This window comes from Procambarus clarkii, chromosome 67, assembly GCF_040958095.1.
Source record: "Procambarus clarkii isolate CNS0578487 chromosome 67, FALCON_Pclarkii_2.0, whole genome shotgun sequence".
Lineage (NCBI taxonomy): Eukaryota > Metazoa > Arthropoda > Malacostraca > Decapoda > Cambaridae > Procambarus > Procambarus clarkii.
Genome location: NC_091216.1, coordinates 252,165 through 268,823, shown reverse-complemented (window position 1 = coordinate 268,823; position 16,659 = coordinate 252,165).

Below are 16,659 nucleotides of genomic sequence, written 5' to 3'. Positions count from 1 at the left end.
GGTATAAAAAGTCGTAATTTGAAACTGAAAATAGGTGCAGAGAGTCAGAATTCGGCTCAAAAATCACGCTCAGGAGTCAAATTTCCGACATTCCGACAAAATATGACCCATCGCCGTTTGCAGTAATGTGTATATTTTCGGTATGAAACGTCGTAATTTGAAACTGAAAATAGGTGCAGAGAGTCAGAATTCGGATAAAAAATCACGCTCAGGAGTCAAATTTCCGACATATCAGACATTTTGAAAACTGCAGTGGTGTTTGGGCAAAATATGACCCATCGCCGTTTTCAGTAATTGGCCTATTTTCGGTATAAAAAGTCGTAATTTGAAACTGAAAATAGGTGCAGAGAGTCAGAATTCGTCTCAAAAATCACGCTCAGGAGTCAAATTTCCGACATTTCAGACATTTTGAAAACTGCAGGGGGGTTTGGGCAAAATATGACCCATCGCCGTTTACAGTAATTGGCATATTTTCGGTATGAAACGTCGTAATTTAAAACTGAAAATAAGGGCAGAGAGTCAGAATTCGGCTCAAGAATCACGCTCCGGACTCAAAATTCCGACATGTCAGACATTTTAAAAACTGCAGGGGGGTCTGGGCAAAATATGACCCATCGCCGTTTTCAGTAAATGGCATATTTTCGGTATGGAACGTCGTAATTTGAAACTGAAATTAGGTGCAGAGATTCAGAATTCGGATAAAAAATCACGCTCAGGAGTCAAATTTCCGACATTTCAGACATTCTAAAAACTGCAGGGGGGTTTGGGTAAAATATGACCAATCGCCGATTACAGTAATTGGCATATTTTCGGTATAAAAAGTCGTAATTTGAAACTGAAAATAGGTGCAGAGAGTCAGAATTCGGATAAAAAATCACGCTGAGGAGTCAAATTTCCGACATTTCGGACATTTTGAAAACTGCAGGGGGGTTTTGGGCAAAATATGACCCATCGCCGTTTTCAGTAATTGGCATATTTTCTGTATGAAAAGTCGTAATTTGAATCTGAAAATAGGTGCAGAGAGTCAGAATTCGTCTCAAAAATTACGCTCAGGAGTCAAATTTCCAACATATCAGAAATTTTGAAAACTGCAGGGGGGTTTGGGCAAAATATGACCCATCGCCGTTTTCAGTAATTGGCATATTTTCGGTATGAAACGTCGTAATTTGAAACTGAAAATAGGTGCAGAGAGTCAGAATTCCGCTCAAAAATCACGCTCAGGAGTCAAATTTCCGACATTTCAGACATTTTAAAAACTTCAAGGGGGTTTGGGCAAAATATGACCCATCGCCGTTTTCAGTAATTGGCATATTTTCGGTATGGAACGTCGTAATTTGAAACTGAAATTAGGTGCAGAGAGTCAGGATTCGGATCAAAAATCACGCTCATGAGTCAAATTTCCGACATTTCAGACATTTTGAAAACTGCAGGGGGGTTTGGGCAAAATATGACCCATCGCCGTTTTCAGTAATTGGCATATTTTCGGTATGAAAAGTCGTAATTTGAATCTGAAAAAAGGTAAAGAGAGTCAGAATTCGGCTCAAAAATCAGGCTCACGAGTCAAATTTCCGACATTTCAGACATTTTGAAAACTGCAGGGGGGTTTGGGCAAAATATGACACATCGCTGTTTGCAGTAATGTGTATATTTTCGGTATGAAACGTCGTAATTTGAAACTGAAAATAGGTGCAGAGAGTCAGAATTCGGCTCAAAAATCACGCTCAGGAGTCAAATTTCCGACATTCCGACAAAATATGACCCATCGCCGTTTGCAGTAATGTGTATATTTTCGGTATGAAACGTCGTAATTTGAAACTGAAAATAGGTGCAGAGAGTCAGAATTCGGATAAAAAATCACGCTCAGGAGTCAAATTTCCGACATATCAGACATTTTGAAGACTGCAGTGGTGTTTGGGCAAAATATGACCCATCGCCGTTTTCAGTAATTGGCCTATTTTCGGTATAAAAAGTCGTAATTTGAAACTGAAAATAGGTGCAGAGAGTCAGAATTCGGATAAAAAATTACGCTCAGGAGTCAAATTTCCGACATTTCAGACATTTTGAAAACTGCAGGGGGTTTTGGGCAAAATATGACCCATCGCCGTTTTCAGTAATTGGCATATTTTCGGTATGAAAAGTCGTAATTTGAATCTGAAAATAGGTGCAGAGAGTCAGAATTCGGCTCAAAAATCACGCTCACGAGTCAAATTTCCGACATTTCAGACATTTTGGAAACTGCAGGGGGGTTTGGGCAAAATATGACCCATCGCCGTTTTCAGTAATTGGCATATTTTCGGTATGAAAAGTCGTAATTTGAATCTGAAAAAAGGTAAAGAGAGTCAGAATTCGGCTCAAAAATTAGGCTCACGAGTCAAATTTCCGACATTTCAGACATTTTGAAAACTGCAGGGGGGTTTGGGCAAAATATGACACATCGCTGTTTGCAGTAATGTGTATATTTTCGGTATGAAACGTCGTAATTTGAAACTGAAAATAGGTGCAGAGAGTCAGAATTCGGCTCAAAAATCACGCTCAGGAGTCAAATTTCCGACATTCCGACAAAATATGACCCATCGCCGTTTGCAGTAATGTGTATATTTTCGGTATGAAACGTCGTAATTTGAAACTGAAAATAGGTGCAGAGAGTCAGAATTCGGATAAAAAATCACGCTCAGGAGTCAAATTTCCGACATATCAGACATTTTGAAGACTGCAGTGGTGTTTGGGCAAAATATGACCCATCGCCGTTTTCAGTAATTGGCCTATTTTCGGTATAAAAAGTCGTAATTTGAAACTGAAAATAGGTGCAGAGAGTCAGAATTCGGATAAAAAATCACGCTCAGGAGTCAAATTTCCGACATTTCAGACATTTTGAAAACTGCAGGGGGGTTTGGGCAGAATATGACCCATCGCCGTTTACAGTAATTGGCATATTTTCGGTATGAAACGTCGTAATTTGAAACTGAAAATAGGTGCAGAGAGTCATATTTCGGCTCAAAAATAACGCTCAGGAGTCAAATTTCCGACATTTCAGACATTTTAAAAACTGCAGGGGGGTTTGGGCAAAATATGACCCATCGCCGTTTTCAGTAATTGGCATATTTTCGGTATGAAACGTCGTAATTTGAAACTGAAAATAGGTGCAGAGTCAGAATTCGGCTCAAAAATCACGCTCAGGAGTCAAATTTCCGACATTTCAGACATTTTGAAAACTGCAGGGGGGTTTGGGCAAAATATGACCCATCGCTGTTTTCAGTAATTGGCATATTTTCGGTATAAAAAGTCGTAATTTGAAACTGAAAATAGGTGCAGAGAGTCAGAATTCGGCTCAAGACTCACGCTCAGGAGTCAAATTTCCGACATTTCAGACGTTTTGAAAACTGCAGGGGGGTTTGGGCAAAATATGACCCATCGCCGTTTTCAGTAATGTGCATATTTTTGGTATGAAACATCGTAATTTGAAACTGAAAATTGGGGCAGAGAGTCAGAATTCGGCTCAAAAATCACGCTCAGGAGTCAAATTTCCGACATTTCTGACATTTTAAAAACTGCAGGGGGGTTTGGGCAAAATATGACCCATCGCCGTTTTCAGTAATTGGCATATTTTCGGTATAAAATGTCGTAATTTGAAACTGAAAATAGGTGCAGAAAGTCAGAATTCGGCTCAAAAATCACGCTCAGGAGTCAAATTTCGGATATTTCAGACATTTTGAAAACTGCAGGGGGGTTTGGGCAAAATATAACCCATCGCCGTTTACAGTAATTGGCATATTTTCGGTATGAAACGTCGTAATTTGAAACTGAAAACAGGTGCAGAGATTCAGAATTCGGCTCAAAAATCACGTTCAGGAGTCAAATTTCAGACATTTTATAAACTGCAGGGGGGTTTGGGGAAAATATGACCCAACGCCGTGTTCAGTAATTGGCATATTTTCGGTATGAAACGTCGTAATTTGAAACTGAAAATAGGTACAGAGAGTCATATTTCGGCTCAAAAGTCACGCTCAGGAATCAAATTTCCGACATTTCAGACATTTTAAAAACTGCAGGGGGGTTTGGGCAAAATATGACCCATCGCCGTTTTCAGTAATTGGCATATTTTCGGTATGAAAAGTCGTAATTTGAATCTGAAAATAGGTGCAGAGAGTCAGAATTCGGCTCAAAAATCACGCTCACGAGTCAAATTTCCGACATTTCAGACATTTTGAAAACTGCAGGGGGGTTTAGGCAAAATATGACACATCGCCGTTTGCAGTAATGTGTATATTTTCGGTATGAAACGTCGTAATTTGAAACTGAAAATAGGTACAGAGAGTCATATTTCGGCTCAAAAGTCACGCTCAGGAATCAAATTTCCGACATTTCAGACATTTTAAAAACTGCAGGGGGGTTTGGGCAAAATATGACCCATCGCCGTTTTCAGTAAATGGCATATTTTCGGTATAAAAAGTCGTAATTTGAAACTGAAAATAGGTGCAGAGTCAGAATATTGGCTCAAAAATCACATTCAGGAGTCAAATTTCAGACATTTTATAAACTGCAGGGGGGTTTGGGGAAAATATGACCCAACGCCGTTTTCAGTAATTGGCATATTTTCGGTATGAAACGTCGTAATTTGTAACTGAAAATAGGTGCAGAGAGTCAGAATTCGGCTCAAAAATCACGGTCAGGAGTCAAATTTCCGACATTTCAGACATTTTGAAAACTGCAGGGTGGTTTGGGCAAAATATGACCCATCGCCGTTTTCAGTAATTGGCATATTTTCGGTATAAAAAGTCGTAATTTGAAACTGAAAATAGGTGCAGAGAGTCAGAATTCGGCTCAAAAATCACGCTCACGAGTCAAATTTCCGACATTTCAGACATTTTGGAAACTGCAGGGGGGTTTGGGCAAAATATGACCCATCGCCGTTTGCAGTAGTGTGTATATTTTCGGTATGAAACGTCGTAATTTGAAACTGAAAATAGGTGCAGAGAGTCAGAATTCGGCTCAAAAATCACGCTCAGGAGTCAAATTTCCGACATTCCGACAAAATATGACCCATCGCCGTTTGCAGTAATGTGTATATTTTCGGTATGAAACGTCGTAATTTGAAACTGAAAATAGGTGCAGAGAGTCAGAATTCGGATAAAAAATCACGCTCAGGAGTCAAATTTCCGACATATCAGACATTTTGAAAACTGCAGTGGTGTTTGGGCAAAATATGACCCATCGCCGTTTTCAGTAATTGGCCTATTTTCGGTATAAAAAGTCGTAATTTGAAACTGAAAATAGGTGCAGAGAGTCAGAATTCGGATAAAAAATCACGCTCAGGAGTCAAATTTCCGACATTTCAGACATTTTGAAAACTGCAGGGGGTTTTGGGCAAAATATGACCCATTGCCGTTTTCAGTAATTGGCATATTTTCGGTATGAAAAGTCGTAATTTGAAACTGAAAATAGGTGCAGAGAGTCAGAATTCGGTTCAAAAATCACGCTGACGAGTCAAATTTCCGACATTTCAGACATTTTGGAAACTGCAGGGGGGTTTGGGCAAAATATGACCCATCGCCGTTTGCAGTAGTGTGTATATTTTCGGTATGAAACGTCGTAATTTGAAACTGAAAATAGGTGCAGAGAGTCAGAATTCGTCTCAAAAATCACGCTCAGGAGTCAAATTTCCGACATATCAGACATTTTGAAAACTGCAGGGGGGTTTGGGCAAAATATGACCCATCGCCGTTTTCAGTAATTGGCCTATTTTCGGTATAAAAATTCGTAATTTGAAACTGAAAATAGGTGCAGAGAGTCAGAATTCGGCTCAAAAATCACGCTCAGGAGTCAAATTTCCGACATTCCGACAAAATATGACCCATCGCCGTTTGCAGTAATGTGTATATTTTCGGTATGAAACGTCGTAATTTGAAACTGAAAATAGGTGCAGAGAGTCAGAATTCGGATAAAAAATCACGCTCAGGAGTCAAATTTCCGACATATCAGACATTTTGAAAACTGCAGTGGTGTTTGGGCAAAATATGACCCATCGCCGTTTTCAGTAATTGGCCTATTTTCGGTATAAAAAGTCGTAATTTGAAACTGAAAATAGGTGCAGAGAGTCAGAATTCGTCTCAAAAATCACGCTCAGGAGTCAAATTTCCGACATTTCAGACATTTTGAAAACTGCAGGGGGGTTTGGGCAAAATATGACCCATCGCCGTTTACAGTAATTGGCATATTTTTGGTATGAAACGTCGTAATTTAAAACTGAAAATAAGGGCAGAGAGTCAGAATTCGGCTCAAGAATCACGCTCCGGACTCAAAATTCCGACATGTCAGACATTTTAAAAACTGCAGGGGGGTCTGGGCAAAATATGACCCATCGCCGTTTTCAGTAAATGGCATATTTTCGGTATGGAACGTCGTAATTTGAAACTGAAATTAGGTGCAGAGATTCAGAATTCGGATAAAAAATCACGCTCAGGAGTCAAATTTCCGACATTTCAGACATTCTAAAAACTGCAGGGGGGTTTGGGTAAAATATGACCAATCGCCGATTACAGTAATTGGCATATTTTCGGTATAAAAAGTCGTAATTTGAAACTGAAAATAGGTGCAGAGAGTCAGAATTCGGATAAAAAATCACGCTGAGGAGTCAAATTTCCGACATTTCGGACATTTTGAAAACTGCAGGGGGGTTTTGGGCAAAATATGACCCATCGCCGTTTTCAGTAATTGGCATATTTTCGGTATGAAAAGTCGTAATTTGAATCTGAAAATAGGTGCAGAGAGTCAGAATTCGTCTCAAAAATTACGCTCAGGAGTCAAATTTCCAACATATCAGAAATTTTGAAAACTGCAGGGGGGTTTGGGCAAAATATGACCCATCGCCGTTTTCAGTAATTGGCATATTTTCGGTATGAAACGTCGTAATTTGAAACTGAAAATAGGTGCAGAGAGTCAGAATTCCGCTCAAAAATCACGCTCAGGAGTCAAATTTCCGACATTTCAGACATTTTAAAAACTTCAAGGGGGTTTGGGCAAAATATGACCCATCGCCGTTTTCAGTAATTGGCATATTTTCGGTATGGAACGTCGTAATTTGAAACTGAAATTAGGTGCAGAGAGTCAGGATTCGGATCAAAAATCACGCTCATGAGTCAAATTTCCGACATTTCAGACATTTTGAAAACTGCAGGGGGGTTTGGGCAAAATATGACCCATCGCCGTTTTCAGTAATTGGCATATTTTCGGTATGAAAAGTCGTAATTTGAATCTGAAAAAAGGTAAAGAGAGTCAGAATTCGGCTCAAAAATCAGGCTCACGAGTCAAATTTCCGACATTTCAGACATTTTGAAAACTGCAGGGGGGTTTGGGCAAAATATGACACATCGCTGTTTGCAGTAATGTGTATATTTTCGGTATGAAACGTCGTAATTTGAAACTGAAAATAGGTGCAGAGAGTCAGAATTCGGCTCAAAAATCACGCTTAGGAGTCAAATTTCCGACATTCCGACAAAATATGACCCATCGCCGTTTGCAGTAATGTGTATATTTTCGGTATGAAACGTCGTAATTTGAAACTGAAAATAGGTGCAGAGAGTCAGAATTCGGATAAAAAATCACGCTCAGGAGTCAAATTTCCGACACATCAGACATTTTGAAGACTGCAGTGGTGTTTGGGCAAACTATGACCCATCGCCGTTTTCAGTAATTGGCCTATTTTCGGTATAAAAAGTCGTAATTTGAAACTGAAAATAGGTGCAGAGAGTCAGAATTCGGATAAAAAATCACGCTCAGGAGTCAAATTTCCGACATTTCAGACATTTTGAAAACTGCAGGGGGTTTTGGGCAAAATATGACCCATCGCCGTTTTCAGTAATTGGCATATTTTCGGTATGAAAAGTCGTAATTTGAATCTGAAAATAGGTGCAGAGAGTCAGAATTCGGCTCAAAAATCACGCTGACGAGTCAAATTTCCGACATTTCAGACATTTTGGAAACTGCAGGGGGGTTTGGGCAAAATATGACCCATCGCCGTTTTCAGTAATTGGCATATTTTCGGTATGAAAAGTCGTAATTTGAATCTGAAAAAAGGTAAAGAGAGTCAGAATTCGGCTCAAAAATCAGGCTCACGAGTCAAATTTCCGACATTTCAGACATTTTGAAAACTGCAGGGGGGTTTGGGCAAAATATGACACATCGCTGTTTGCAGTAATGTGTATATTTTCGGTATGAAACGTCGTAATTTGAAACTGAAAATAGGTGCAGAGAGTCAGAATTCGGCTCAAAAATCACGCTCAGGAGTCAAATTTCCGACATTCCGACAAAATATGACCCATCGCCGTTTGCAGTAATGTGTATATTTTCGGTATGAAACGTCGTAATTTGAAACTGAAAATAGGTGCAGAGAGTCAGAATTCGGATAAAAAATCACGCTCAGGAGTCAAATTTCCGACATATCAGACATTTTGAAGACTGCAGTGGTGTTTGGGCAAAATATGACCCATCGCCGTTTTCAGTAATTGGCCTATTTTCGGTATAAAAAGTCGTAATTTGAAACTGAAAATAGGTGCAGAGAGTCAGAATTCGGATAAAAAATCACGCTCAGGAGTCAAATTTCCGACATTTCAGACATTTTGAAAACTGCAGGGGGTTTTGGGCAAAATATGACCCATCGCCGTTTTCAGTAATTGGCATATTTTCGGTATGAAAAGTCGTAATTTGAATCTGAAAATAGGTGCAGAGAGTCAGAATTCGGCTCAAAAATCACGCTGACGAGTCAAATTTCCGACATTTCAGACATTTTGGAAACTGCAGGGGGGTTTGGGCAAAATATGACCCATCGCCGTTTTCAGTAATTGGCATATTTTCGGTATGGAACGTCGTAATTTGAAACTGAAAATAGGTGCAGAGAGTCAGAATTCCGCTCAAAAATCACGCTCAGGAGTCAAGTTTCCGACATTTCAGACATTTTGAAAACTGCAGGGGGGTTTGGGCAAAATATGACCCATCGCCGTTTACAGTAATTGGCATATTTTCGGTATGAAACGTCGTAATTTAAAACTGAAAATAAGGGCAGAGAGTCAGAATTCGGCTCAAAAATCACGCTCAGGAGTCAAATTTCCGACATTTCAGACATTTTAAAAACTGCAGGGGGGTTTGGGCAAAATATGACCCATCGCCGTTTTCAGTAATTGGCATATTTTCGGTATGGAACGTCGTAATTTGAAACTGAAATTAGGTGCAGAGAGTCAGAATTCGGATAAAAAATCACGCTCAGGAGTCAAATTTCCGACATTTCAGACATTTTGAAAACTGCAGGGGGGGTTTGGGCAGAATATGACCCATCGCCGTTTACAGTAATTGGCATATTTTCGGTATGAAACGTCGTAATTTGAAACTGAAAATAGGTGCAGAGAGTCATATTTCGGCTCAAAAATAACGCTCAGGAGTCAAATTTCCGACATTTCAGACATTTTAAAAACTGCAGGGGGGTTTGGGCAAAATATGACCCATCGCCGTTTTCAGTAATTGGCATATTTTCGGTATGAAACGTCGTAATTTGAAACTGAAAATAGGTGCAGAGTCAGAATTCGGCTCAAAAATCACGCTCAGGAGTCAAATTTCAGACATTTCAGACATTTTGAAAACTGCAGGGGGGTTTGGGCAAAATATGACCCATCGCTGTTTTCAGTAATGTGCATATTTTTGGTATGAAACATCGTAATTTGAAACTGAAAATTGGGGCAGAGAGTCAGAATTCGGCTCAAAAATCACGCTCAGGAGTCAAATTTCCGACATTTCTGACATTTTAAAAACTGCAGGGGGGTTTGGGCAAAATATGACCCATCGCCGTTTTCAGTAATTGGCATATTTTCGGTATAAAATGTCGTAATTTGAAACTGAAAATAGGTGCAGAAAGTCAGAATTCGGCTCAAAAATCACGCTCAGGAGTCAAATTTCGGATATTTCAGACATTTTGAAAACTGCAGGGGGGTTTGGGCAAAATATAACCCATCGCCGTTTACAGTAATTGGCATATTTTCGGTATGAAACGTCGTAATTTGAAACTGAAAATAGGTGCAGAGATTCAGAATTCGGCTCAAAAATCACGTTCAGGAGTCAAATTTCAGACATTTTATAAACTGCAGGGGGGTTTGGGGAAAATATGACCCAACGCCGTGTTCAGTAATTGGCATATTTTCGGTATGAAACGTCGTAATTTGAAACTGAAAATAGGTACAGAGAGTCATATTTCGGCTCAAAAGTCACGCTCAGGAATAAAATTTCCGACATTTCAGACATTTTAAAAACTGCAGGGGGGTTTGGGCAAAATATGACCCATCGCCGTTTTCAGTAATTGGCATATTTTCGGTATGAAAAGTCGTAATTTGAATCTGAAAATAGGTGCAGAGAGTCAGAATTCGGCTCAAAAATCACGCTCACGAGTCAAATTTCCGACATTTCAGACATTTTGAAAACTGCAGGGGGGTTTGGGCAAAATATGACACATCGCCGTTTGCAGTAATGTGTATATTTTCGGTATGAAACGTCGTAATTTGAAACTGAAAATAGGTACAGAGAGTCATATTTCGGCTCAAAAGTCACGCTCAGGAATCAAATTTCCGACATTTCAGACATTTTAAAAACTGCAGGGGGGTTTGGGCAAAATATGACCCATCGCCGTTTTCAGTAAATGGCATATTTTCGGTATAAAAAGTCGTAATTTGAAACAGAAAATAGGTGCAGAGTCAGAATATTGGCTCAAAAATCACATTCAGGATTCAAATTTCAGACATTTTATAAACTGCAGGGGGGTTTGGGGAAAATATGACCCAACGCCGTGTTCAGTAATTGGCATATTTTCGGTATGAAACGTCGTAATTTGAAACTGAAAATAGGTGCAGAGAGTCAAAATTCGGCTCAAAAATCACGCTCAGGAGTCAAATTTCCGACATTTCAGACATTTTGAAAACTGCAGGGGGGTTTGGGCAAAATATGACCCATCGCTGTTTTCAGTAATTGGCATATTTTCGGTATAAAAAGTCGTAATTTGAAACTGAAAATAGGTGCAGAGAGTCAGAATTCGGCTCAAGACTCACGCTCAGGAGTCAAATTTCCGACATTTCAGACGTTTTGAAAACTGCAGGGGGGTTTGGGCAAAATATGACCCATCGCCGTTTTCAGTAATGTGCATATTTTTGGTATGAAACATCGTAATTTGAAACTGAAAATTGGTGCAGAGAGTCAGAATTCGGCTCAAAAATCACGCTCAGGAGTCAAATTTCCGACATTTCAGACATTTTGAAAACTGCAGGGTGGTTTGGGCAAAATATGACCCATCGCCGTTTTCAGTAATTGGCATATTTTCGGTATAAAAAGTCGTAATTTGAAACTGAAAATAGGTGCAGAGAGTCAGAATTCGGATAAAAAATCACGCTCAGGAGTCAAATTTTCGACATTTCAGACATTTTGAAAACTGCAGGGGGGTTTTAGGCAAAATATGACCCATCGCCGTTTACAGTAATTGGCATATTTTCGGTATGAAACTTCGTAATTTAAAACTGAAAATAAGGGCAGAGAGTCTGAATTCGGCTCAAAAATCACGCTCAGGAGTCAAATTTCCGACATTTCAGACATTTTGAAAACTGCAGGGGGGTTTGGGCCAAATATGATCCATCGCCGTTTTCAGTAATTGGCATATTTTCGGTATGGAACGTCGTAATTTGAAACTGAAATTAGGTGCAGAGAGTCAGAATTCGGATAAAAAATCACGCTCAGGAGTCAAATTTCCGACATTTCAAACATTTTGAAAACTGCAGGGGGGTTTGGGTAAAATATGACCCATCGCCGTTTTCAGTAATTGGCATTTTTTCGGTATACAAAGTCGTAATTTGAAACTGAAAATAGGTGCAGAGTCAGAATTCGGCTCAAAAATCACGGTCAAGAGTCAAATTTCCGACATTTCAGACATTTTGAAAACTGCAGGGGGGTTTAGGCAAAATATGACCCATCGCCGTTTACAGTAATTGGCATATTTTCGGTATGAAACGTCGTAATTTGAAACTGAAAATAGGTACAGAGAGTCATATTTCGGCTCCAAAGTCACGCTCAGGAGTCAAATTTCCGACATTTCAGACATTTTGAAAACTGCAAGGGGGTTTGGGCAAAATATGACCAATCGCCGTTTTCAGTAATTGGCCTATTTTCGGTATAAAAAGTCGTAATTTGAAACTGAAAATAGGTGCAGAGAGTCAGAATTCGGCTCAAAAATCACGCTCAGGAGTAAAATTTCCGACATTTCAGACATTTTAAAAACTGCAGGGGGGTTTGGGCCAAATATGATCCATCGCCGTTTTCAGTAATTGGCATATTTTCGGTATGGAACGTCGTAATTTGAAACTGAAATTAGGTGCAGAGAGTCAGAATTCGGATACAAAAACACGCTCAGGAGTCAAATTTCCGACATTTCAGTAATTTTGAAAACTGCAGGGGGGGTTTGGGTAAAATATGACCCATCGCCGTTTTCAGTGATTGGCATTTTTTCGGTATACAAAGTCGTAATTTTAAACTGAAAATAGGTGCAGAGTCAGAATTCGGCTCAATAATCACTGTCAAGAGTCAAATTTCCGACATTTCAGACATTTTGAAAACTGCAAGGGGGTTTGGGCAAAATATGACCCATCGCCGTTTTCAGTAAATGGCATATTTTCGGTATAAAAAGTCGTAATTTGAAACTGAAAATAGGTGCAGAGAGTCAGAATTCGGCTTAAAAATCACGCTCAGGAGTCAAATTTCGGACATTTCAGACATTTTGAAAACTGCAGAGGGGTTTAGGCAAAATATGACCCATCGCCGTTTACAGTAATTGGCATATTTTCGGTATGAAACGTCGTAATTTGAAACTGAAAATAGGTACAGAGAGTCATATTTCGGCTCAAAAGTCACGCTCAGGAATCAAATTTCCGACATTTCAGACATTTTAAAAACTGCAGGGGGGTTTGGGCAAAATATGACCCATCGCCGTTTTCAGTAATTGGCATATTTTCGGTATGAAAAGTCGTAATTTGAATCTGAAAATAGGTGCAGAGAGTCAGAATTCGGCTCAAAAATCACGCTCACGAGTCAAATTTCCGACATTTCAGACATTTTGAAAACTGCAGGGGGGTTTGGGCAAAATATGACACATCGCCGTTTGCAGTAATGTGTATATTTTCGGTATGAAACGTCGTAATTTGAAACTGAAAATTGGTACAGAGAGTCATATTTCGGCTCAAAAGTCACGCTCAGGAATCAAATTTCCGACATTTCAGACATTTTAAAAACTGCAGGGGGGTTTGGGCAAAATATGACCCATCGCCGTTTTCAGTAAATGGCATATTTTCGGTATAAAAAGTCGTAATTTGAAACTGAAAATAGGTGCAGAGTCAGAATTCGGCTCAAAAATCACGGTCAAGAGTCAAATTTCCGACATTTCAGACATATTGAAAACTGCAAGGGGGTTTGGGCAAAATATGACCCATCGCCGTTTTCAGTAAATGGCATATTTTCGGTATAAAAAGTCGTAATTTGAAACTGAAAATAGGTGCAGAGAGTCAGAATTCGGCTCAAAAATCACTCTCAGGAGTCAAATTTCGGACATTTCAGACATTTTGAAAACTGCAGGGGGGTTTGGGCAAAATATGACCCATCGCCGTTTACAGTAATTGGCATATTTTCGGTATGAAACGTCGTAATTTGAAACTGAAAATAGGTACAGAGAGTCATATTTCGGCTCAAAAGTCACGCTCAGGAATCAAATTTCCGACATTTCAGACATTTTAAAAACTGCAGGGGGGTTTGGGCAAAATATGACCCATCGCCGTTTTCAGTAATTGGCATATTTTCGGTATGAAAAGTCGTAATTTGAATCTGAAAATAGGTGCAGAGAGTCAGAATTCGGCTCAAAAATCACGCTCACGAGTCAAATTTCCGACATTTCAGACATTTTGAAAACTGCAGGGGGGTTTGGGCAAAATATGACACATCGCCGTTTGCAGTAATGTGTATATTTTCGGTATGAAACGTCGTAATTTGAAACTGAAAATAGGTGCAGAGAGTCAGATTTCGGATAAAAAAATCACGCTCAGGAGTCAAATTTCCGACATATCAGACATTTTGAAAACTGCAGGGGGGTTTGGGCAAAATATGACCAATCGCCGTTTTCAGTAATTGGCATATTTTCGGTATAAAAAGTCGTAATTTGAAACTGAAAATAGGTGCAGAGAGTCAGAATTCGGCTCAAAAATCACGCTCAGGAGTCAAATTTCCGACATTTCAGACATTTTGAAAACTGCAGGGGGGTTTGGGCAAAATATGACCCATCGCCGTTTACAGTAATTGGCATATTTTCGGTATGAAACGTCGTAATTTGAAACTGAAAATAGGTACAGAGAGTCATATTTCGGCTCAAAAGTCACGCTCAGGAGTCAAATTTCCGACATTTCAGACATTTTAAAAACTGCAGAGGGGTTTGGGAAAAATATGACCCATCGCCTTTTTCAGTAATTGGCATATTTTCGGTATGAAACGTCGTAATTTGAAACTGAAAATAGGTGCAGAGAGTCAGAATTCGGATAAAAAATCACGCTCAGGAGTCAAATTTCCGACATTTCAGACATTTTGAAAACTGCAGGGGGGTTTGGGCAAAATATGACCCATCGCCGTTTTCAGTAATTGGCATATTTTCGGTATGAAAAGTCGTAATTTGAATCTGAAAAAAGGTGCAGAGAGTCAGAATTCGGCTCAAAAATCAGGCTCACGAGTCAAATTTCCGACATTTCAGACATTTTGAAAACTGCAGGGGGGTTTGGGCAAAATATGACACATCGCCGTTTGCAGTAATGTGTATATTTTCGGTATGAAACGTCGTAATTTGAAACTGAAAATAGGTGCAGAGAGTCAGAATTCGGCTCAAAAATCACGCTCAGGAGTCAAATTTCCGACATTCCGACAAAATATGACCCATCGCCGTTTGCAGTAATGTGTATATTTTCGGTATGAAACGTCGTAATTTGAAACTGAAAATAGGTGCAGAGAGTCAGAATTCGGATAAAAAATCACGCTCAGGAGTCAAATTTCCGACATATCAGACATTTTGAAGACTGCAGTGGTGTTTGGGCAAAATATGACCCATCGCCGTTTTCAGTAATTGGCCTATTTTTGGTATAAAAAGTCGTAATGTGAAACTGAAAATAGGTGCAGAGAGTCAGAATTCGGATCAAAAATCACGCTCAGGAGTCAAATTTCCGACATTTCAGACATTTTGAAAACTGCAGGGGGTTTTGGGCAAAATATGACCCATCGCCGTTTTCAGTAATTGGCATATTTTCGGTATGAAAAGTCGTAATTTGAATCTGAAAATAGGTGCAGAGAGTCAGAATTCGGCTCAAAAATCACGCTGACGAGTCAAATTTCCGACATTTCAGACATTTTGGAAACTGCAGGGGGGTTTGGGCAAAATATGACCCATCGCCGTTTGCAGTAGTGTGTATATTTTCGGTATGAAACGTCGTAATTTGAAACTGAAAATAGGTGCAGAGAGTCAGAATTCGTCTAAAAAATCACGCTCAGGAGTCAAATTTCCGACATATCAGACATTTTGAAAACTGCAGGGGGGTTTGGGCAAAATATGACCCATCGCCGTTTTCAGTAATTGGCCTATTTTCGGTATAAAAAGTCTTAATTTGAAACTGAAAATAGGTGCAGAGAGTCAGAATTCAGCTCAAAAATCACGCTCAGGAGTCAAATTTCCGACATTCCGACAAAATATGACCCATCGCCGTTTGCAGTAATGTGTATATTTTCGGTATGAAACGTCGTAATTTGAAACTGAAAATAGGTGCAGAGAGTCAGAATTCGGATAAAAAATCTTGCTCAGGAGTCAAATTTCCGACATATCAGACATTTTGAAAACTGCAGTGGTGTTTGGGCAAAATATGACCCATCGCCGTTTTCAGTAATTGGCCTATTTTCGGTATAAAAAGTCGTAATTTGAAACTGAAAATAGGTGCAGAGAGTCAGAATTCGGCTCAAAAATCACGCCCAGGAGTCAAATTTCCGACATTTCAGACATTTTATAAACTGCAGGGGGGTTTGGGCAAAATATGACCCATCGCCGTTTTCAGTAATTGGCATATTTTCGGTATGAAACGTCGTAATTTGAAACTGAAAATAGGTGCAGAGAGTCAGAATTCGGCTCAAAAATCACGCTCAGGAGTCAAATTTCCGACATTTCAGACATTTTGAAAACTGCAGGGGGGTTTGGGCAAAATATGACCCATCGCCGTTTACAGTAATTGGCATATTTTCGGTATGAAACGTCGTAATTTAAAACTGAAAATAAGGGCAGAGAGTCAGAATTCGGCTCAAAAATCACGCTCCGTAGTCAAAATTCCGACATTTCAGACATTTTAAAAACTGTAGGGGGGTCTGGGCAAAATATGACCCATCGCCGTTTTCAGTAAATGGCATATTTTCGGTATGGAACGTCGTAATTTGAAACTGAAATTCGGTGCAGAGAGTCAGAATTCGGAAAAAAATCACGCTCAGGAGTCAAATTTCCGACATTTCAGACATTTTGAAAACTGCAGGGGGGTTTGGGTAAAATACGACCCATCGCCGTTTACAGTAATTGGCATA